This window comes from Globicephala melas, chromosome 15 (assembly GCF_963455315.2).
Source record: "Globicephala melas chromosome 15, mGloMel1.2, whole genome shotgun sequence".
Taxonomy (NCBI): domain Eukaryota; kingdom Metazoa; phylum Chordata; class Mammalia; order Artiodactyla; family Delphinidae; genus Globicephala; species Globicephala melas.
This window is the reverse complement of record NC_083328.1, coordinates 37455575-37477371: the sequence shown is the minus strand read 5'-3', so window position 1 is coordinate 37477371 and position 21797 is coordinate 37455575. Positions and strand designations below refer to the sequence as shown.

Sequence of the window (21797 nt, the reverse complement as noted above, 5' to 3'; positions counted from 1 at the left end):
GGCGTGATTTCCATGTGGCTTGTTTCTGGCAGTGTTCACTGTGATGGTCCATCAGCACCGTGTCCGCCATGCCTCTTTCCCCCGCCGTAACCTTAGAACTCCAAAGGTCTTGCTCCTTGTTGGACTCTCCATTCATTCATTCATTCATTCAATGTCCTATTTCATGCTCCTGCCCCAGAGTCTGGGCCTTGGCCGGTGGGAGCCCCTCTTTGTGGGTCTATCCTTACTCTGGACTGAAGGTGTTCAGGCTCTTCTGTCCCCGCCCAGCCCTGGACGTGGCCACTCTGCAGAGCCTGGTGCCTTCAGTGAGAGGTAGGATTTGGAAAGTACTCTAGATGCTCTTGGACGGAGCTAAGGAACACGTGAACGTGCACACACACGTTTGTGCACTTTGGTCTGTAGCCACTTGGATTGAAACTGAGTTCACACCCATATGCCTCCCGATTCCACCCAACTCCACAGCCTCCCTCAAATTTCTGCCTGTGTGTGTGAGTGACTCGCTACCTCAACAGCGGAACCCTAGTCCTGCTGGTCAGAGCACTTGTCTCTGTTCTCGGTCCTCCGGCGTAACCACTCACAGCCCTGCGGCTGTGGACGCCTGCTCTGTGGCTCCTGTCCCTGGTAAGGATGCCTGCCTTGTTCTGACCCATCTAGAAAGGGCAAAGCTGGTCTGGGAGTAAGTGAATAAGGAGGCAGAAGGGCTCCTCAAAGCTGGGGTGTGCGTGTGCACATGTGTGTATGTGTGTGAGCATGTCGGCACAGCTAAGACACTAATGTGTGGAACCAGGGTGAGGCATGTTGGCCGCGGCACCTGCTCCTGCATCTGCGTGTGAAGCGGGGCCCTGCCTGGCTCCTCCGGTGAGTGGACGACCCCAGTGACACCCGGGGCTGACAAAGTCCTCTCTTGGTGGACACAACTCTGCTTAGCAGGGCTGGTCACCTGGGGTCGCCCTGCAAACGTCGGTGCGGCTGAGTTCCTACCTGTGCTGGACACTGCCGTCACTAGACTTTCTGCTGGGCTCTTTGTCGCCGTCCCCGCCGCTCTCTGGTCTGGACCCCACCCCTCGGGCAGCGCACAGACGTGGCACAGTGTGTGCAGACCCCCTGTCTGCGTGTCCTTGCTTCCTGTCTGCCTCCCGTCCCTTCTCTCCCCTCACAGCTCCTTTAGGGCCCTGCTTTGCCCATTATTTCTTTTCCTTTGGGGAGCTCCCTATGCATCCCAATTAGCATTTGAAAGAGCCCACGTTTGGACTTGACAAACCGGAGGTGGTTTCTGGCTACAGCAGTGGGGCCAAGTCTACATCCTGTGACAGGGACCGACCAGGGAGGGGGTGTCCTTGCTCCTGGGCCGGAGCTTGCAGGCTGGCTGATGGGCTGATGTTTGCACCTTGGGCTCAGGCCTGTTTGCTTTCAGGGTCTGTGTTACTTTTCCCAGGGCTGCCTAACACACAGGCTGGGGCTTCAAACCACAGAAGTGCGTCCCCTAACTGTCTGGAGGCCAGAAGTCAGATCAGGCCGCTCCCTCTGAGGCTCCAGGGGAGGCTTCTCCTGCCTCTTCCAGCTTCTAGTGCTGCCTGCAACCCTTGGCGTCCTGGCCTTTGGACGTATCCCCCATCCGTCTCCGTCTTCATATGGCTGTGTCTTGCCTCCTCCTCCTAGAAGGCCACCAGTCTTAGCGGATTAGGGCCGCCCTGCTCCAGTAAGACCTCATCTTAACTAACTACATCTGCAAAGACCCTGTTTCCAGACAAGGTCCCATTCTGAGATGTTGTGGGTCAGGATGTCAACATCTATTTTTGGGGACACAATTCAGCCCATAGCAGGGTTCCGGCTGTACCATCTTGTATTTGACAGTATCAAAATTATTTAAGTTTTAAAATATTTAATTTTTAGGGATATGTACTGAAACATGAATTTTTTCCCCACCCCAGTGCTCCGAGTTCCTCCCCGAGAGATGGCACCCCGCGTTTCTCGGTGTCCTGGGGACATTCTGTGTGCACAGAGCCCTCCACAGCCCTCCACACACACACCCGTCTGCACCTTCTGTGGTCTGTGTGTGTGGGGTTGTCTCCATCTGCCCGGCCCTTCTTTGGTGGATGTAAGGAGCCGCCGTGTTAGGACGCACATAATTTAGTGATGTTAGAATGTAGTAGAAAGTATTGGACATAACAGAGAAGCTCTTCGTAGAAGCTGTTCTCACAGGCACAAGTGTGACCCAAGTTCCTGCAAGGAAGTGCCAGGTCATAGAGCGTGGCATTTATAATTCCGTTCTTTAACTTTTTATTGTGAAATGATCTCACATTTAGAGAAAAGTTGCAAAAATAGGTCAGTGAATCCTGCATTCCTTTCTCCCAGATCACCCAAAAGTCAATGTTTCCTATGTTTGTCTTCAGAGATTAAGTTGCATAATGGCCCCCTCAACCCTAAATATTCCAGGGGTGTGTTTCCTAAACATGGGCGTTCATTCTCCTATGACTGAAGCATAAGTCAAAATCGGGATGTTAACCTGGATACAATACTAGGTGTGCTCTAATCTGCAATTTGTACTCACATTTCTTTAATTGTACCAATAATGACTTTTGCACACTTGTTAGGTTAATTCCAAAGTGTTTCATCTTCTTGGTGTCTGATGTTGATGGGAGTTATTTTGTGTGGACATGAAGCTCTGGATTTCTGTGTGATAATTTCATGCCTTTGTGAACTCGCTTATTGTTTGAGTCAATTTTCCCCATTGATTCTCTATGGCCAGACCTGCTGTCCAATGTGATAGTCACTTGTAGCCGTTGAATACTGATGCAAAAGCACTAACCAAAACATTGGCCATCAGAATACAACCCTATATAAGGAAAATAAAGCACCACAACCAAGGGGGATTTATCCCAAGACTCCGAAGTTGCTTCACTATCAGAAATTCTATACATAAAATTCACTATATAGACAGATTTCAGGAGAAAAATCACATGATTCTCTCCATAGGTGCAAAAAAAGCCCTGACAAAATTTAATGCCCATTGCTGATAAAAATATATGTGCAGGGACTTCTCTGGTGGCACAGTGGTTAAGAACCCACCTGCCAATGCAGGGGACACAGGTTTGAGCCCTGGTCCGGGAAGATCCCACATGCTGTGGAGCAACTAAGGCCGTGCGCCACAACTACTGAGCCTGTGCTCTAGAGCCCGCGAGCCACAACTACTGAGCCCACATGCCACAACTACTGAAGCCCACGCGCCTAGAGCCCATGCTCCACAACAAGAGAAACCACTGCAGTGAGAAGCCCATGCACCACAGTGAAGAGTAACCCCCGCTCGCTGCAACTAGAGGAAGCCCGCGAACAGCAACGAAGACCCAACGCAACCAAGATAAATAAATAAATAAATAAATGTATGTATGCACATAAAATAAAATGAAATGAAACCAAACACTCGGTTCCTCAGTCACAGGAGCCCTATTTCGAAGCTCAATAGCTGCATGTGGCTGGTGGGTCCTGTTTTGGACATGGAGGATGTGGAACATTCCATCATCACAAAAAGTTTAATTGCACAGCATTGCTCTAAGGTTTTCCAGGTAGGCGATCATAGCCTCTGCAAATAGAGAAAGTTTCATTTCTTTTCCAGTTCTTATGATCCTCACTGATTTTTCTTGTCTGATAACAATGACTAATGCCTCTGTACAGTGCTGACAGTAGCATCTCTTGTTCAGGGGGGTGATGGGTTTAGGAAATGGTATATATATTTTGTTTTGTGAAGAAAGTATCTATCAATATCTATTTTCCTTACTGTTTATATTTTTATCAGCAATGGGCATTAAATTTTGTCAGGGCTTTTTTTGCACCTTTGGAGAGAATCATGATTTTTCACCTGAAATCTGTCAATACAGTGAATTTTATGTCTGGAATGTCTGATAGTGAAGCAACTTTGGAGTCTTGGGATAAATCCCCCTTGGCTGTGGTGTCTTATTTTCCTTGTATGGGGTTGTATTCTGATGGGCAATGTTTTAGTTGGTGCTTTTGCATCAATATTCATAAGTGATATTGGCTTGTAAATGTCTTCTTTCATACTGTCTTTATTATAGTTAGGTTACCAATGTTCTTCTTGCTTTAGAAAAAGAATATAAAAGTTTCCCCCTCATCTTCAATGCTGTGGGATAATTTGTAAAGCTTTAAAACCATCTGGTCCCTTGCTCTGTGGTGACCTAAATAGGAAGGAAATCCAAAAAAGAGGGGATATATGTATATGTATAGCTGATTCACTTTGCTGTACAGCAGAAACTAACACAACATTGTAAAGCAACTGTACTCCAAATAAAAAAAAAAAAGACCATCTGGTCCTTAAAGATTTGGTAGAATTTATCTATGAAATTACCTGTGCCTATTGCCTTTTTGTGGGGACAGGGGGCTGAGTGTTTCCTGGTAACTTTATTTCTTCCATGGAAATGGGTCTAAGTTTTCCATCTCTAACAGGGCCAGTTTTTTTAAAATTAATTAATTAATTAATTTTTATTTTTATTTTTGTCTGCGTTGGGTCTTCATTGCTTTGTGCAGGCTTTCTCTAGTTGCGGTGAGCGGGGGCTACTCTTCATTGCGGTGTGTGGGCTTTTCATTGCAGTGGCTTCTCTTGCTATGGAGCATGAGCTCTAGGTGCGTGGGCTTCAGTAGTTGTGGCATGTGGGTTCAGTAGTTGTGGCTCGCGGGCTTTAGAGTGCAGGCTCAGTAGTTGTGGCACACAGGCTTAGTTGCTCCACGGCAGGTGGGATCTTCCCGGACCAGGGCTCGAACCTGTGTCCCCTGCATTGGCAGGTGGATTCTTTTTTTTTTTTTTTTTTTGCGGTACACGGGCCTCTCACTGTTGCGGCCTCTCCCGTTGTGGCGCACAGGCTCCGGACGCGCAGGCTCAGCGGCCATGGCTCACGGGCCCAGCCGCTCTGCGGCATGTGGGATCTTCCCGGACCGGGGCACGAACCTGTGTCCCCTGCATTGGCAGGTGGACTCTCAACCACTGCGCCACCAGGGAAGCCCTGGAAGGTAGATTCTTAACCACTGTGCCACCAAGGAAGTCCTCCTCTTATTATTATTATTTTTTTTTTTTGGTTTTCTTCTATTTTCTCAATTAAGTTAACTAATGGATGACCTATTCTGTTAATTTAAAAATTAGGATTTTGGTTTACTAATCATAATTGTGTTTTTTCTGTTCTTTACCCTGTAATGCCTCTTCTCAGTTTTATTATTTCCTCTCTTATGCTCTCTATTGATTTACTTAGTTCTTTTTCTAAGCTTTGTTTGAGTTGGGAATTTAACTTGTTTTCATCTTTTTAAATAAAAATGTTTAATATTGTGAATTGCTCTATGATTAGTGCTTTAAATGTATTTCATAGATTCTGATGTGTAGTGTTTTCATGTCATTAATTTTTTAGAAATTCTATACTTTCGGTTGTATTTCCCCACTCATCCAAGAGTTAATAGTTTAAAAAAATTTTTCCACATGAAAGTCTTTTTCTGTCTGCTTTTTGACACTGTTAACAACTTGTGGTCTTATTGCATCATGATCAATTCTATAACATTTCTACTTCATGGAACTCGCTGATGCTTCCTTTGTGACTGAATTAGATTTCTGTGGCTGTGTAACAGATTTCCACAATTCCACGGCTTGAGCCACACCTGTTTACCATCATCTCTCAGGTCCGTGGGTGTGAGGCCCCGCCCAGCTAGCCCCACTAGGGCAGTACAGGTGGAGGCTGCAGTCTTTGTGTGTGGGCGTCTCAACGAGGCTCAGGTGGGTGGCATGAAGCCCTTGGCGAGGGTAATCACAGGAGTCCCAGCACCTTTTTCAAGTCCTGTGGCAGGCCCCACCCGCATTCAGGGCCCTGGTCACAGTAGGGTCTGGGCCCCGCTTGGGCCTGGGCTGTGGTCAGTGGGGCTCGTCCTCTCTCCGCTGGGACCCCCACCCTGCGCCCCCTCGCCACCTGCGTGCGCCCTGAGCAGAAAGGTGAGCGGTTCGGAGGCGGAGGCCTGAGTATGATTGTCCGCAGGTGGTGGGCTTGCTTTCCTGCTGATTGTGCACGAGGTCTCCAGCGTCCGTTCAGAGATGAGGGAAGAGAAATCGAGTGAGCTGGTGGGTACGTTCAAGGGACGGGGTCCGGGTTGATTTGCGCTGCGCTGACCCGCTGTCGGGCTGGTCCCCCGGGGATGACAGCGTATGTGGGGCCATGGGGAGGTGGGGGCTTGTGAGTGGATGGGGGAGGGGCTCAGGCTGGGCAGGTGGAGCTGTGGTGGGGAGCGTGCTTTGGGTGGGGTGGAGGCAATGGCAGGGAGGGGGGCTGTGGGGGGAAGGTGTGGGGCTGGGGTAGGGGGCAGGGGGCAGGGAAGCAGGGTGAGGGTCAGGTGTTGGACGTGACGTGCGGGGGTCGCCGTCAGTTTGATGTGCCCGGGTAGGGGGCCTGGATGTGTCTGGGGTCTCCTCGGTCATTTGTGTGGGGTCAGGCTGGCGCCAGGTGCAGACTCCGAGCAGGCCGGGTCACCTGCAGGGGCCGAATCCTGACCGCGGGACCGTCAGGGGATTTGCCGCTTTCCTGTTTGGAGGCGTCTCCACAGGACAGAGACCTGGAGACAAGGGTCCCCGCTGCCACATCTGTCAGGAACGGCGTCATCAGGAGAGGTGATGTTTGAATCACATTTGGTTGGGAAACAGCCAGGAAGGAGGCGGGTTCCTTCTCTCCTGTGTGAGGAAGACCAGGAGACTCACATCTGTGTGCTTTTCGTTATTTGTTATTTTTCCCTTTGCCTTTTGTCACTGTCAGAAGCTAAGACCTGTAAGAAATAGATTAGGTTAGTGGTTTAAAAACCTCCCTGGAGGAACGCCCAGGCCGCTTCACTGCGATTCTACCAAATGTTTACACTACGTTGGGCTGTGAGCTGGGAGGCCGGCGTCCCTCGGCCCAGCTCTGTCCTTGAGCGCTGCCCGCGGGCACTGGACGTCAGTCCGAGTGAGGCCAGGGTCCGAAGCCACAGGCCAGTCAAGGCCCTTCTTGGAGGGCCTGGCTCTGGGGGATGCCCTGCGGCCGATACACAGGCCTTGTCAAGCTCTCACCTCAGGAGGACGAAAATCCCCATGAAGTTATTGACATGTTGGAATGATGCGTGGGGAGGCCGCTTGGCCTAGACGCTGTGAGCTGTGAACCTGCAAGTTCGAGGCCTAGCTCCAGCCTCTCACCTCCAGCTGTCGCCTATGACAGTCCCTAGGGGTCCTGCTGATGTGTTGACGCCCCTTCAGGGTCCCCCACCTGAGAGCCGCTGGGAGGGCACACCCGGGCTGAGCCTGGACCTGAGGGCGACCACACCAGGGGTGCAGCCCCTTCAGACCCAGCCTCTGAGGACCCCAGGGGGCGGGGGCGTCTGCAGGCCCACCCTGGGCCTGACCATGGTTCAGCACTAGACCCTGGGACACAGGGGTGTCTCCTGGGCCGGGGCCCCTGCCCTGGGGGAGGTGGCCTTTGTGTGATGCTCTGGCTGAGACATGGAGCTTGTCTGCCAGCTTCTCCCATCTGACAGTGGTGGCGTCCTGCCTTTTCTGGACTGTCTGCCCCCTCCCCGCTCTTGCCCAGCTCCTCAGAACAGAGGGGTCGGTTCTCAGCCAGACCGCTGTATGGTTTTCTCCACTGAGGAGGGGCATGGGGGAGAGGGGCGGCTGTGGGTGTGTAGATGCCCTTTGTCAGGTTCAGGAAGTTCTTGTTCTGATTGGCTGAGAGGTGGTGGTTGTTGTTTATCATGAATAGATACTGAATTTTGTCTAATGTTTTTTCTTCATCTGTTGATATGATTATATGGTGTTTCTTATTTGGTCTTTTGATTTTCAAATTTTGAAGCTGAGCCCACTTGGTTGCTGGCTCATTTTCTATTTCATGAGTGATGTTGGTCTGTGGTTTTCTTGTTTGTCCTTTCTTTGGGCTTTGATTTGGGTAATGCTGACCTCGGAAGTGTTCCCTCCTTTTCTACTTTCTGTAAGGGATCGGGTAGAATTGGTGTTACTTTTTCTTTAAATGTTTGGTAGAATTCACCAGTAAAACCACCTGGGCCTGGACATTTCTCTTCCATAGTTTTAACTGCAAATTCAACGTCTTTGACAATTATAGTACTATTCAGTATCTATTACATTTTGGGTGAGTTTGGTTGTTTGTGATTTGGGGGGAATTGGTCCATTTCATCTAAGTTATCAAAGGAGGGGCGTTTCTGCTTCTGACTTGGGTGTGTCCATTGAAGCCGGGGCCAAGGGTGTGCCCCCAGGGCTGACCAGAGAAGTCGGAAGAAGCCTGGGGAGGAGGCTGCCCCCATCACATCCACACTAGAGCGGGATGGTGGGTGTGCTAGTGTCCTGGGGCTGCCAGATCAAATCACCACAACCTGGGTGGTGAAAACAGCAGACCCTCATCCTCTCACAGTCTGGAGGCCAGAAGTCAGACCAAGACAGAGGCTCCATGGGAGGATCCTTCCAGCCTCTTCCAGCTTCTGGGGGCTCCCATCTCCATCTTCACGTGACTTCTTCTCAGTCTGTGTCTGTCCTCTTCTGTCTCCTGTAAGGACACTGTCATTGGATTTGGGGCCTATCCCGGTAAGGCAGGATGATGGGGCCCTGGCAGTGGCCTCCCCTGCTGCCCGGCCCTGTGGGCTGCTCTCTGGTGTGGCCCCAGGTGTGGGGTGTGCCCCGCTCCTGTCGGTGCAAGGGTGCCTTCCTTTCCTGGCCCCAGCTTGGACCCACTGGTCCTGAGAAGGCTGCGAGAGACTCGCCGGTTTCAGCTCAGAGGCTGGGGCTGCGGGATCATCAGGGTGGGCAAGTCTTTCCACAAAGCCCCTCAGCTTCTGTCCCTGAGCTGTGAGGTGCACGTGGGTTCCCACCTTGCAGGCTGGTAAGGATGGCTCAGCACTGGCCCTGGGCGCCCGTCCGGGAAGGGATGGGCCGCTGTACCCTGTGCTGCTTGCAGGGACCTGGGCTCAGCGCCCCACCTTGTTTAGGGACCTGTGGGCACCCTGACCAAGGGTGGACGATGCCAGCCCCAACCCCCCCCTCCCGCTGTGAGCTGCCTCTGGCCCTTGCCAGCTGCGCGGCACAGATAGGAGTTCCGGGCAGTGTGCACTCTGCTTCCTGGGTCTGAGTGGGGTTCGGCTGCCTGTGCAGCTGTGGTGCCTGAGCCCCAACAGTGGCGGGCCAGCTGTCCCCCCAGCCTCGGGTTGGGCATTGCCCCTCTCATCCTGTGAAGAGGCGTCTGCGTGCCGGGTTTTCCTGGCTCTGCCATCTCCCTGCTAACCTGACCCGGGGAAGACAGATGCCTCTGCGTCCAGGGATCCTGGCGTCTTCCTTTTTGAGGCAGAGGAGGTGCCTGTGGTCTCAGGTGTCGTCCCCTCCTCTCCGGGCAGCTGTCCCCCTGACCCTTAGAGCATGGCCTGGCTGGTAGCCCCTCCAGGGCATCCTCTGCCAGCCCTGGGACGGGAGCAGGAGTAATTAGGTGCTGAGTCTCGGTGGGGTCAGCGGGCAGAGCCACGTCAGGGCCTCTAGCTTCCTCCACCTGGAAGCCCCCCCTGGGCTTTGCAGCCATTCCTGCCCCAGCACTCAGGGATGATAGAAGGGAACCCCCTTGATAACTGTGTCCCACCAGCCAAGACCCTGTGACACCAGCAAACGTGGAAGGAGCTGGTTGGCTGTGTGCACTGGGGGCTCGTACCCTGGCTCATTGCTGCCACAGCTGCCCTGGGTGGGTCAGTCAGTGCAGCCCCAGACTGGGCTGGGGGCTCCGGCAGGACCCGCCACAGCTCTGGGCAGGGGGCCGGGGGTCCTGCAGCCAGATGGTGTCCTCCTGGTGTCATCTTGGCTCCTCAGAGCAGCCGTACTGCTGGGTGTCCTCGGGGAGGGGGTGGGGACAGGCAAGCGAGACCGCACGTGTGGGCGCCAGACAGCCGAGGTGCCCCCACCCCCGGGATGCTGGACCTTCCTTTGGAAGAGGCATCTGAACCCGTGTGTTCTGCGCTTGCCAGGAGCTTATTTCCACCTGCTTGGAGGTCAGTCCAGGCAGGCCCAGCGTGGCCGCCTCTGCTGTGGCCCACAGGGTGGAGGGTCAGGTCTGGTGGTCACTCCTATTTCCAAAATATCTAGCTAGTCACACAATTTACGTAACTGTGATATTAGTATGAAATGTCATATACACAACTGTGTACTTAAGATGCACCCCTGTGCCAGTGTGCCTGCACGTGTACATATGTGGTCCTGCCTGTGTGCACACGTGTGTGCGGGGGCTCCACCAGCATCTGAGGTAGGCCTTGCCGACTCTGCTGGCCCCTCTTTCTCTCTTAGGGTGCGAGTCTCTCCTCCCCAGAAAAGTCTATGGAATAGGATGCCGCCCACAGCCCTGATCTGTGATTCCAAACCCCAAATGTCTCTTAGATGTTTGGCAAGAACCTGCGGTCGGTCCACCTGCCCTGTTTCTGTCTGGTTCTCCCGGTCCCTGTGGAAACCTGGAGTGTTGATGCCTAGACTGTTCAGGCCCTGTGGCCGCACCTGATTCCCTCTGAACCCCCAAGCTGGCCCTGAGGGTCACAGATGAGGGACCAGGTAACCCGTGTCCTCGGCTCCTCATGGGGTTGGCCCATCCAGCACCCCAGGGGAGGTTGACAGACAAGGTTGGCACCCTTAGGGAAGGGCAGAGCGTTGGGGTGGGTCCCCTCCCAGGTGGGGCTCTTCCCCTTCAGAGCAGAAGGGAGCCTCTTGGTCTGTTTCCCCCTGGCCTGTCCTTATGGTTCTTCCTCCCAGCAAGGGGCCTGTGGTTCCATGGTGCCTGTTATGTCAGTTCCCAGTGTATTCCTGCCTAGAGCTGCTAGTGATGGAAAGTGGGTGCCACCCACAGCGCCTCCCCTCTGTGTTGGGCAGGAGGAGCTCAAAGAGCCCCGCCCTGGGCTGCGGACCTGCTGGTACCTCCCGGCATGGCCACCTGGGCACCTGCCTCACCATCTAGGGAGGAATTTGGCCCCTGTCCTCCCTAGGTGTCTCCCGTGAATGCCCAGTGTCCCGCTCCCCTAGGAACTCATACCAAAATTTGCCTGTATCCAGGGCAGTGTGCCCCCTGGGCAGGGGCGAGGGGTCCCAGTGGCTCCTGGCTGGGTGCGAAGGGCTCAGAGGGGCAGGTGGGGTCAAGGGCACAGATGCGTGGGGGGCCCTGCATGAGCTGATGGGGTGGAGCCAGTCCCCAGAGCAGAACCGTCCATCTCACTGCCCTGCATCCCGGACCCTTTTGGGTGGGGCTGCTGCCCGGGGAGGTGGTTGCCCACCTGCCCCCAGGTCATCGAGGAGGGTGGCTGTGGGGGCTACCCTGGGCCCCATGCTCTGCACGGCCAGATCTGGGCATGCGAGGCTCTCCTGAGTCCAGAGGCGCTGTCTCCTCCTCCAGTGTGTGGGTCTCTGGGGGTCCTTGCAGCACAGGGGCATAACCTGGGGGGTTTAGGAAGAAAGGAATGTCCCATCTCCCGGTCTGAGGCCAGAAGTCCGAGGCTCCAGGGGAAGATCCTTCCTGCCTCGTCCTGCTTCTGGGGGCTCTGGCATCCCTGGGTTGTGGCCGCATCACTGTCTCTGCCTCTGTGGTCACATGGCCTCCCTGTGTCTGTGTCTCTTCCTGGTGTGAGGACGCTGGACATTGGTTTAGTCCCAGCCTAACCTAGCATCACCTCCTCTTAACTGATCACATCTGTAAATACCCTATTTCTGAGGTCATGTTCTGCGGTTCTGGGTGGATGTGAACTCTGGGGGACACTATTCAACCCACCACCGCTGACCTGCAGGCCCTCACCGGTGGAGGTGATGCCCTTGTGTGGGGACTGAGGAGTATGGAACACTAGGCCCAGGGACACCTGTTCCGAGACTCCTAGTGAGGGACGTGTTGGGGTGGGCCAGGGAAGGCCTCTGGGGCAGACCTGTGTGCCGAGACCCTGGGTCAGTGGGCAGCCAGGGGCATTGGTCAGCAAGGGGGTGGGCTCATGGCACTGGGTCGACAAAAACAGCCGGCGGGTGAGGGGAGGATGGGATCCACTGGGGCTGAGCCATCGTCTGGGGGGCGTTGGCTGGGCCTGGTCCCCCCAGGACAGTGCATGAGCTCTGAACGTGCCATCCACTTCCACTGGACACGACAGTGAAAGGGCTTGATGGCCTCAGTGCCCAGTGGGGATGGTCAGACGGGATGGAGGGACAGCCCAGCCGGCGGCTTGCTCGGCGCCAGCCCTGCAGCTGCACGACGGCCACAATGGACTGAGGGGCATTGATGGGGACACAGTTGGCCCCTGATAACTCGCTCGCTAATGGTGCTTCATATTTTTTTCGTCTAGAAGAATTGTGTGAGTGTGAAGACCAGCGGGGAGATGGAGGCCACTTGATGAAGAGCCTTGAGCCCACCCCTTAAAGGAACAAGGCGCGTTTCTCCCGAGGCTCTGACAGCTGGCTCCTTCAGCTTCAGCCCCGGTTATTGAGATGCAAATGTGTGCCCGCGGGGAGCGCAGCTGCTGGCTGGCGCTGAGGCCCTCGCCCCAGGTGCAGCCCTACCGAGCCAGCGCCAGCGGGGGCAGCGACGCAGATGACCCTCCCAGGACAAATGGAACCGTGGACCCCGTGCAGGAGGAAAGGCAGGTAAGAGGAGTCATCTGGTTCTGCCGGCTTCACGTCACCGCTTTCCTGACTTTCAGCCCCAGAGCAAGGTGTCCTTGCAGGTAGACGTGGGCCAACCGGGCGCCGCCAGCTCTATCTTGGGAGGCTTTGTGAACTTGCTCTGGTCCCTCAGCGTTCAAGCGTTGACTTTAGAAAAGAACCAAACTGCCCTGGGCGGGAGGGAGGGCTGTCTGAAGCTTTTGAGTCTCATCCAGCAGGTTTACAAACTCAGGGAACAGAAAGCCCTTCCACGATGGGCAACCAGCAAAGGGAAAGTGTGTCAGTCACAGCGCAAGACAAGATGCGCAGGAACCCCACCCGGAGTCAAGTGGGCACAGCACCTTCTTACGCGTGTCTATGAAAAGACAAACACCCAGCTCTGGGCTCATATAATAAATTCGGTGTAAAGGGTCTGACACTCAATGATGAAAACAGATTTTTCTGTCAAAAACGTTTTAATTGTGGATTGGAACACATACAAAAGTCCACAAAATGTGAGCTCAGAAAATGTTCAGAGGCTGAAGGTCGGTGTCCCCCAACGTGACCACAACCCTGCACTTAGCACCGCTTGCCTGTGAGCGTCGTACTGTAAGTGAAGTCACGAGGCGTGTATCCGAGTGCAGTAAAGTGTCCCGTTGTGTGAGTGCACGACCCCCGTCCACCTCTTCACTCCTGATGGGTGTTTGGTCTTTAGTGAACAGTGCTGCTGTGACCTGTAGTGCACACTTCTGTTGTGGACGCCCCAGGCATGGCGCAGCTGGGTCCTGGGTATGTACAGCGTCAACTTTTTTTTTTTTTTTTTTTTCTGTACGTGGGCCTCTCACTGTTGTGGCCTCTCCCGTTGCAGAGCACAGGCTCCGGACGCGCAGGCTCAGCGGCCATGGCTCACGGGCCCAGCCGCTCCGCGGCATGTGGGATCTTCCCGGACCGGGGCACGAACCCATGTCCCCTGCATCGGCGGGCGGACTCTCAACCACTGCGCCACCAGGGAAGCCCAAGTGTCTACTTTTAATAGATATCGCCAATCTATGCTTTTACCAGCATTTCCACTGCTCTGTGTCTTCATCAACACTTGATATTGAAAGTCTTATTTATTTTAGCCTGCCGTAATGATATTTCAGGGTTTCTTTGTTTTCTTTTCAAGACCAACTTGACTGAGGGACAAGTGGTATTGTGCCAGAGCTGGCTTGTACTGCTGCACAAGACTGACCATGCACACCCCTTCCCAGCTCTGGGCTGAGTGATGTGGTGGGAGTGTCTAGATCATGGAAATTAAAAAATACTACAAATCAGGGCTTTATGCAGAGAATCAGTCGTACTTTACATGAAACAAAATGCACCTATTTTAAGTGTACAGCGTGATGGTTTTTGACAAATGTGTACACTGAGGTACCTACCACACAATTAAGATATGGAACATTTCCAGCCCCCGCAGATATTCCCTTGTTCCACTTCCCAGGGACAGAGAACAGGTCAATGGTTAGCCGGGGAGGAGTTGGGGAGGGATTGACTGGGACTTTTTTCCTCCCTAGAGTCCTATATAAATGGAATCATATGGTGTATATTCTTTTGTTCCTGGATTTGTTAGCTCAGCATGTTTTTGAGGTTCAAATGTGTAGCAATAATTTGATCTGTTTATTGCTAAGAATTATTTGCATGTTTACATGCAAATATTTGCATGTTTACATGCATGTTTACAACACAATGGGTTCATCCACTCGCCTACTGATGGACCCCTGGGCTGGTCCCAGCTCTTTGGTTATTATGAATAGGTCGGCTAAGAACAGTGCTTAAAGGTCTCTGTGTTTGGGGCTTCCCTGGTGGCGCAGTGGTTGAGAGTCCGCCTGCCGATGCAGGGGACACGGGTTCGTGCCCCGGTCCGGGAAGATCCCATATGCTGCAGAGCGGCTGGGCCCGTGAGCCATGGCCGCTGAGCCTGCGCGTCCGGAGCCTGTGCTCCGCAATGGGAGAGGCCACAACAGTGAGAGGCCCGTGTACCGCAAAAAAAAAAAAAAAAAAAGGTCTCTGTGTTTTCATACCTAGGAGAGGAATGGCTGGGTCATATGGTAGTACATGTTTAATGTTTTCAAAATGCCAAACTGTTTTTCATGTGATTGTACCTTTTTATAGTCTTTCTTTCTTTGGTTGCGCTAGTTCCTTAGTTGTGGGACGTGGGCTCCTTAGTTGTGGTATGCGAACTCTTAGTTGCAGCATGCATGTGGGATCTAGCTCCCTGACCAGGGATTGAACCTGGCCCCCCTGCATTGGGAGCACGGAGTCTTATCCACTGAGCCACCAGGGAAGTCCCATACCTTTTTATATTCTGATCAGTAGTGTGCGTTTCCTCCTCCTCTATTTTCTGAAAGTTTGTATAGAATGCCATCATTTCTTCATTAAATGTTGATAGAACTTACCAATCAGGCCATCTCGGTCTGAAGTTTTCTTTGTGAGATTTTAAATTATGAATTCAATTTCTTTAATTGTGATGGGGCTGTTTGGGTTTTCTCTTTCTTTGTGAGTCACTTTTAGTAATGTGTATATTTCATGGAATTCTTTTTCACTTCAACTAGGATGTCAAGTCTATTAGAATAATGTTCACAATATTCTCTTATTGTCCTTTCAATGTCTATAGGATCTGTAGTGATGTCCCCTTTTTCCTTCTTGATGTTGTAATTTGTGTTCTGTCTCCTTTTTGTCTGATCATTGTAGCTAGTTTATCCCTTTTACTGATATTTTCAAAGAACCAAATTGGGTTTCATTGATTTTGTTGTCTAATGTTTTGGCCCTGAAAGGGTTCTAGTTTTATGGAAAGGTCTTTGTTGGGAGTCCCCATGTCATCAGGACAAGGTGCCTCTTCCTGCAGCCTGCGGTGCACTGTTCTGGCTTTCAGCTTCTCTTCTTGCACTGCATTATATATTTTTTGTGAGTTCAGAAACAAAATTTATTTTTTTCCCCAGCATTTTTACATGGTTTCAGCCAAAGGGTTTTTGCAGTAGACTAGCTCACTGTGGTGCGATTTTTTAAAGGGACAACTTCTAGGTTAGAAAAAAGACAAGACGTCGTAAGAGATGGTGGGCCTCAACCTGGAAGCTAGCACAAGAAGACAAGAAAGAGGGAATTCCTTGGTGGTCCAGTGGTTAGGATTCTGTGCTGTCACTGCTGAGGGCCCAGGTTCGATCCCTGGTCAGGGAACTAAAATCCTGCAAGCCATGTGGTGTGGCCGAAAAAAAAAAAAAACCCAAACCCCCAAAAAACCAAAAAGGCAAAGAGCCTCAGGTAGGAAGAAGAGAAATGATACTGTCCACTATTTGCACATAAACTACAGGCACGACTCGGAGATGCCATGGGTTTTGGTTCCAGAACATCCCAATAAAGCAAATCACATGATTTTTTGGTTTCCCAGAGCATATAAAAGTTACCTTTACACTGTAGTGTTGTCTATTAAGTGTGCAATAGCATTATGTCTAAAAGAGTAATGTTACATACATACCTTAATTTAAAAATGCTAATCATCATCTGAGCCTTAGTGAGTTGTAGTCTTTTTCCTGGTAGAGAGTCCTGCCTTGATGTTGATATCTGCTAACTGATCAGGGTGGTGGTTACTGAAGGTTGAGGTGGCTGTGACAATTTCTTAAAATAAGATAATGAAGTTCGCCACATTGATTGACTCTTCCTTTCATGAATGTTTTCTCTGTAGCATGCAATGCTGTTTGATAGCATTGTACCCATAGTAGAACTTCTTTCAAAATTGGAGTCAATCCTCTCAAACCCTGCTGCTGCTTTATCAACTAAGTTCATGTAATATTTAAAATTCTTTGTTGCCATTTCAACAGTCTTCACAGCACCTTCACTGAAGTTGATTCCATCTCAAGAAACCACTTTATTGCTCATCCGTGAGAGGCAACTCCTCATTCATTAAAAGTTTTGTCATGAGATTGAAGCAACTCAGTTACATCTTTAGGCTCCACTTCTAATTCTAGTTCTCTTGCTATTTCTCCTACATCTGCAATTACTTCCTCCACGGAAGTCTTGAACCCCTCAAAGTCATCCATGAAGGTTTGAGTCAACTTCTTCCAAACTCCTGTTAATGTTGATAATTTGACCTCTTCCCATGAATCATAAAAGTTCATAATGGCATCTAGGATGGTGAATCCTTTTCAGAAGATTTTCAGTTGACATTGCCCAGATCCATCAGAGGAATCACTATCTATGGCAGCTATAGCCTTATGATATGCATTTCTTAAATAATAAGGCTTCAAAATAAAAAATTACTCTTTGATCCATGGGCTACAGAATGGATGCTGTGCTAGCAGACAGGGAAATAGCATTAATCTCATTGTACACCTCCACCAGACCTCTTGGGTGACCAGGTGCATTGTCAATGAGTAGTGATATTTTGAATCTTTTTTTTTTCTGAGCAGTAGGTGTCAACAGTGGGCTTATAATATTCAGTAAGCCATGTTGTAAACAGATGTGTCATCCAGGTTTTGTGGTTCCATTTATTGAGCATAGGAGAGTAGATTTAACATAATTCTTAAGGACTCTAGGATTTTCAGAATGGTAAATAAGCATTGGCTTCAACTTAAAGTCACCAGCTGCATTAGCCCCTAACAAGAGAGTCAGCTTGTCCTTTGATGCTTTGAAGCCAGGCACTGACTTCTCCTCTCTAGCTGTGAAAGTCCTAGATGGCCTCTTGTTCTGATAGAAGGCTGTCTCGTCTACATTGAATACGTTGTTTGGTGCAGCCACCTTCATTAATGATCTCAGCTAGATCTTCTGGATAACTTGCTGCAGCTTCTACATCAGCATTTGCTGCTTCACCTTGAACTTTTATTTTATGGAGATGGCTTCTTTCCTTCAGCCTCACGAACCAACCTCTGCCAGCTTCAGGCTTTTCTTCTGCAGCTTCCTTGTCTCTCTCAGCCTTCACAGAATTGAAGAGAGTTACCCTTGTTCTGAATTAGACTTTGGTTTAAGGGAATGTTGTGGCTAGTTAGATCTTCAAGCTAGACTAAAACTTTCTCCATATCAGCAATAAGGCTGTTTCACTTTATCATTCATGTGTTCACTGGAGTGGCACTTTTAATTTCTTTCAAGAACTTTTCCTTTGCATTCACAGGTTGGCTGTTTGGTGCAAGAGGCCTGGCTTTTGGCCTACCTTGACTTTTGACATGCCTTCCTCACTAAATTTAATCATCTTCAGCTTTTGATTTAAAGCGAGAGACATGCAACTCTTCCTTTCACTTGAACACTTAGAGGCCCCTGTAGGGTTATTAATTGGCCTAATTTCAATCTTGCTGTGTCTTAGGGAACAGGGAGGCCTGAGGAGAGGGAGACAGATGGGGGGAACGGCTGGTTGGTAGAGCAGTCAGAACACACACATTTATCCATTCAGTTCATGGTCTTACATGGGTACAGTTCATGGTGCCCAAAACAATTACAATAGTGGCATCAAAGATCACTGATCACATAGCACCATCACAAACGCAATATTTCAAACATTTTCATTATTTTTAAGAGAATTACTAGAATGTGACACAGAGACCTGAAGTTAGAAAATGCTGTTGAAAAATGGCACCACAGACTTGATGCAGGGTTGCTTCAATTTGTAAAAAACACTGATTTCTGTGAAGTGCAATAAAATGAGGTCTGCCTGTATTAGAACTAACAAGAAACTTCAGCTTGTTTTGAGCAATGGGCCAGAGATAGTCAAGGCAGTTATGAGAAGTGGGGGCTGAGACTGTGAGGTACCGGGATCGATGATAAAGCTGTAACAGTGTGGACCATGCGGAACAGCTAGACAGGTATGACCCCTAGAACAGTGAGCCACACTGCCCAGAGGCAGGGTCAGCTGCTGTCCACCCAGTGAGGTCAGTCCTGGTGGATGAGGTGGTCACACACCTGTGGGGAGAGGGGTCAGGACCCCAACTATGTCCCAGGGCCTTGCTAAGAAGCTGATCTGGGTGAGGGTGGGGCAGGCGGCCTCAGACAGAAAGCCCTCCAGATGTGGGTTTAAGAATCACCCACACTGGGCTTCCCTGGTGGCGCAGTGGTTGAGAGTCCACCTGCCGATGTGGGGGACACAGGTTCGTGCCCCGGTCTGGGAAGATCCCATGTGCTGCGGAGCAGCTGGGCCCGTGGGCCATGGCCACTGAGCCTGCGCGTCCGGAGCCTGTGCTCCGCAACGGGAGAGGCCACAACAGTGAGAGGCCCGCGTACCGCAAAAAAAAAAAAAAAAAAAAAAAAAGAATCACCCACGGCTGCCCTTTCACTTGCTCGAGTTTTCCTCGTCTAATTGGTAGTTGCATGTGTGACTCTCTTTCCAAGACCATCAGTTAAAAGAATGCCCATGTGTCACATGCTGGCTCTGGAAGCCCACCTTCCATCCCACTGGCTAATCAGAGCCTCATGTTTTAGCCTTAAGTGAATCCAGCCCTATCCACTTAGCAAAAAAGGGATGAAGCACTTTATCTGTCTCACCACCCCTCCCCCACCCCAACTGTTCTCACTAGATCTTGGCAGTGTGAGGTCTCCCAGCCCCCTGGGGCAGGGTCTCAGGACACTCAGAAGGCTTATTTTTAAAAACTGAGAAGAAATTGACATTAACCATTTTACAGTAAACAGTCAGTGGCATTTAATATATCACAGTGTTGTGCAATTATCACCTCTATCTAGTTCCAAAATATTTTATCATCTCAAAAGGAAACCCTGTACCATTAGCAGTCACTCCCCATTCTCCCCTCCCCCCAGCCTCTGGCAACCACTAGTCAGCTCTCTATTTTTATAGATTTACCTGTTTTAGATATTTCTATAAATGGAATCATATTACAGGTGACCTTTTGTGTCTGGCTTATTTTACTGGGCATAATGTTTTCAAGATTTATCCACACTGTAGTGTGTGCTGATACTTTATTCCTTTTTGTGGCTGAATAGTATTCCCTTGTATGCTTTGTTTATCCATTCACCTGTTGGTGGACATTTGTGTTGTTTCCACCTTTTGGCTATTGTGGATAATGATGCTGTGAACATTGGCATACAAGTATCTGTTTAAGTCCCTGATTTCAGTTCTTTTGGATATATACCTAGAAGTAGAATTGCTGGTTCGTATGGTAATTGACCCAACGTTTAACTTTTTGAGGAACTGTTAGACTTTTCCATAGCAGCTGCACCATTTTGCATTACCAATTGCAATGTACGAAGTTTCCAATTTTTCTACATCCTTGCCAACACTTGTTTTTTTCCATTAAAAAAAAATCATAGCCACCCTCATGGGTGTGAAGTGGTATCTCATTGTGTGCATTTTCATGTGCATTTCTATGATTAAGGATTTTGAGCATCTTTTCATGTGCTTGTTGGCCATTTGTATGTCTTCCTTGGAGAAATGTCCATTCAAATAATTTTGAATTGGGATGTTTGTCTTTTTGTTGCTTAGTTGTCAGAGTTATTTATATATTCTGGATAGTAGAGTCCTATGAGATATACGACTTGAAAATATTTTCTCTCATTCTGTGGGTCATCTTTTCACTCTATGGCGTCTTTGTTTTTATTTTTTTTAATTGAAGTATAGTTGATTTACAATGCTGTGTTTCTGCTGTACAGCAAAGTGATTCATTTATACATATATATGTTCTTTTTTAATATTCTTTTCCATTATGGTTTATCTCAGGATATTGAAAATAGTTCCCTGTGCTATACAGAAGGACTTTATTGTTTATCCATTCTATATGTAATAGTTTGCATCTGCTAACCCCAAACTTGATAATGTCTTTATTTTTTAAACATCTTTATTGGAGTATAATTGCTTTACAATGGTGTGTTGGTTTCTGCTTTATAACAAAGTGAATCAGCTATACATATACATATATCCCCAGATCTCTTCCCTCTTGCGTCTCCTTCCCTCCCACCCTCCCTATCCCACCCCTCTAGGTGGTCACAGAGCACCAAGCTGATCTCCCTGTGCTATGAGGCTGCTTCCCACTAGCTATCTATTTTACATTTGGTAGTGTACATATGTCCATGCCACTCTCTTTGTCCCAGCTTACCCTTCCCCCTCCCCGTGTCAAGTCCATTCTCTAGTAGGTCTGTGTCTTTATTCCCGTCCTGCCCCTAGGTTCTTCATAACCATTTTTTTTAAAGATTCCATATATATTTGGTAGCATATGGTATTTGTTTTTCTCTTTGACTTACTTCACTCTGTATGACAGACTCTAGGTCCACCCACCTCACTACAAAAGCTCAATTTCGTTTCTTTTTATAGCTGAATAATATTCCATTGTATATATGTCCCACATCTTGATAGTGTCTTTAGATACATAAAAGTTTTAAATTTGATGAAGTCCAATTTATCTTGGGTTATTGTTGCTCTTGCTTTTGGCATCATACCTAAGAATCCACTGCCAACTCCAAGGTCATGAAGAGTAACCATGTTTTCTTTCAAGAGTTGTAATAGTGTTAGCTCTTACATTTAGGTATTTCATCCATTTTGAGTTAATTTTTGAATATGGTGTGAGGTAAGGACCCAAGCTCACTCTTTAGCATGTAGATCCATTTTTCCCAGCATCAGTTGAAAAGACTATCCTTTTTCCATTGAATGGTCTTGGCACCCTTGTCAAAGGCCATTTGGCCATACATGCAAGGGTTTTTCTCTAGGCTCAGCATTCTATTCTGTTGGTCTGTGTGTCTATCCTTGTGCCATGAGCAGTTTTGATTACTTTGTACTGTTTTAAAATCAGAAGTGTGAGTTTGTCAGCTTTATTCTTTTTTCAAGATTGTTTTCATTATTTAGGGCCTCTTACAATTCCATATGGATTCGAGGATTGGTCTTTATATTTTTATAAAAAAGGCCATTGGAATTTTTTCAACTCTGTAGACACTTTGTTAGTATTGTCATCTTAACAGTATTAAGTCATCAATCCATGGATATGGATGCCTTTCACTGTATTTATGTTTTCCTTGATTTCTTTCAGCAATGTTTTGTACTTTTCAGTGTACAAGTCATTTACCTCCTTGGTTAAATTTATTCTTGGGTATTTTATTCTTTTGGATGCTATTATAAGTGGTATTGTTTCCTTAGTTTCTTTTTCAGACTGTTCATTGCAGGTATAGAAACACATCTGATTTTTGTGTGTTG

At 49.3% G+C, this 21797-nt stretch overlaps 1 long non-coding RNA gene and 1 other non-coding gene across 2 annotated transcripts in view; both read left to right on the top strand.

Moving 5' to 3' along the window:
• The window catches only part of LOC115861463 (uncharacterized), a 53534-nt gene that overhangs the window by 12753 nt on the left and 18984 nt on the right, over window positions 1-21797 (top strand). Inside the window, exon 2 of the long non-coding RNA XR_009559209.1 lies at window positions 12352-12649. This is a non-coding gene — a long non-coding RNA (uncharacterized lncRNA). The remainder of the gene's footprint in view (window positions 1-12351; window positions 12650-21797) is intronic.
• Window positions 15787-15859, top strand: TRNAD-GUC (transfer RNA aspartic acid (anticodon GUC)). The gene has a single exon. It is a non-coding gene; the product is annotated as a tRNA-Asp (tRNA).